We start from the raw sequence: 2,256 nt of genomic DNA, 5'->3' as shown, positions 1-2,256 counted from the left end.
ATCTCTTCAATATCTTCTGCCGTGGTCGGACATTGAGCTGAGCTCAATTTCACACCTTGCAACACAGGCAAGAACCCCTTCTTAGACTGATCCATATTGAACTTCTTCAATATCTTATCAAGGTATGTGCTTTGTGAAAGACCTATGAGGCGTCTTGATCTGTCTCTATAGATCTTGATGCCTAATATATAAGCAGCTTCTCCAAGGTCCTTCATTGAAAAACTCTTATTCAAGTAGGCCTTAATGATGTCCAAGAGTTCTATATCATTTCCCATCAAAAGTATGTCATCTACATACAATATGAGAAATGCTATAGAGCTCCCACTCACTTTCTTGTAAACGTAGGCTTCTCCATAAGTCTGTGTAAACCCAAATGCTTTGATCATCTCATCAAAGCGAATGTTCCAACTCCGAGATGCTTGCACCAGCCCATAAATCGAGCGTTGGAGCTTGCACACCTTGTTAGCATTCTTAGGATCGACAAAACCTTCCGGTTGCATCATATACAATTCTTCCTTAAGGAAACCATTAAGGAATGCCGTTTTGACGTCCATTTGCCATATCTCATAATCATAGAATGCGGCAATTGCTAACATGATTCGGACAGACTTTAGCTTCGCTACCGGTGAGAAAGTCTCATCATAGTCAACCCCTTGAACTTGTCGATAACCCTTAGCGACAAGGCGAGCTTTATAGATGGTCACATTACCATCCGCGTCTGTCTTCTTCTTAAAGATCGATTTATTTTCTATGGCTCGCCACTCAACGGGCAAGTCAGTCAAAGTCCACACTTCGTTTTCATACATGGATCCTATCTCGGATTTCATGGCTTCTAGCGACTTGTCGGAATCCGGGCCCGCCATCGCTTCTTCATAGTTCGAAGGTTCACCGTTGTCTAACAACATGATTTCCAAGACAGGGTTGCCGTACCACTCTGGTGCAGAACGTGTCCTTGTGGACCTTCAATTTCAGTAGGAGCTTGATCAGAAGTATCTTGATCATCATCATTAACTTCCTCTCTAGTTGGTGCAGGCACCTCAAGAACATTTTCTTGAGTTGCGCCATTTTCCGGTTCAAGAGGTAATACTTCATCAAGTTCTACTTTCCTCCCACTTACTTCTTTCGAGAGAAACTCCTTCTCTAGAAAGGATCCATTCTTGGCAACAAAGATCTTGCCTTCGGATCTGAGGTAGAAGGTATACCCAATAGTTTCTTTAGGGTATCCTATGAAGACGCATTTTTCCGACTTGGGTTCGAGCTTTTCAGGTTAAAGTTTCTTGACATAAGCATCGCATCCCCAAACTTTTAGAAACGACAGCTTAGGTTTCTTCCCAAACCATAATTCATACGGTGTCGTCTCAACGGATTTCAATGGAGCCCTATTTAAAGTGAATGCGGCAGTCTCTAAAGCATACCCCCAAAAAGATAATGGTAAATCGGTAAGAGACATCATAGATCGCACCATATCTAATAGAGTGCGATTACGATGTTCGGACACACCATTACGCTGAGGTGTTCCAGGCGGCGTGAGCTGTGAAACTATTCCACATTTTCTTAAGTGTGTGCCAAACTCATGACTCAAGTATTCTCCTCCACGATCTGATAGCAGGAACTTGATTTTCCTGTCACGTTGATTCTCAACCTCACTCTAAAATTCCTTGAACTTTTCAAAGGTCTCAGACTTGTGTTTCATTAAGTAGACATACCCATATCTACTCAAGTCATCAGTGAGGGTGAGAACATAACGATAGCCACCGCGAGCCTCAACACTCATTGGACCGCACACATCAGTATGTATGATTTCCAATAAGTTGGTTGCTCGCTCCATTGTTCCTGAGAACGGAGTCTTGGTCATTTTGCCCATGAGGCATGGTTCGCACGTGTCAAATGATTCGTAATCAAGAGACTCTAAAAGTCCATCAGCATGGAGCTTCTTCATGCATTTGATACCTATGTGACCAAGGTGGCAGTGCCACAAGTATGTGGGACTAGCATTATCAATCTTACATCTTTTGGTACTCACACTATGAACATGTGTAGCATTACGCTCGAGATTCATTAAGAATAAACCATTCACCATCGGAGCATGACCATAAAACATAACTCTCATATAAATAGAACAACCATTATTCTCGGATTTAAATGAGTAGCCATCTCGTATTAAACGAGATCCTGATACAATGTTCATGCTCAAACTTGGCACTAAATAACAATTATTGAGGTTCAAAACTAATCCCGTAGGTAAATGTAGAGGTA

The sequence above is a fragment of the Triticum aestivum genome, chromosome 4A (genome assembly GCF_018294505.1).
Source record: "Triticum aestivum cultivar Chinese Spring chromosome 4A, IWGSC CS RefSeq v2.1, whole genome shotgun sequence".
Classification (NCBI taxonomy): domain Eukaryota; kingdom Viridiplantae; phylum Streptophyta; class Magnoliopsida; order Poales; family Poaceae; genus Triticum; species Triticum aestivum.
The sequence above is the reverse complement of the archived record's forward strand: the minus strand, read 5'-3'. Positions refer to the sequence as shown.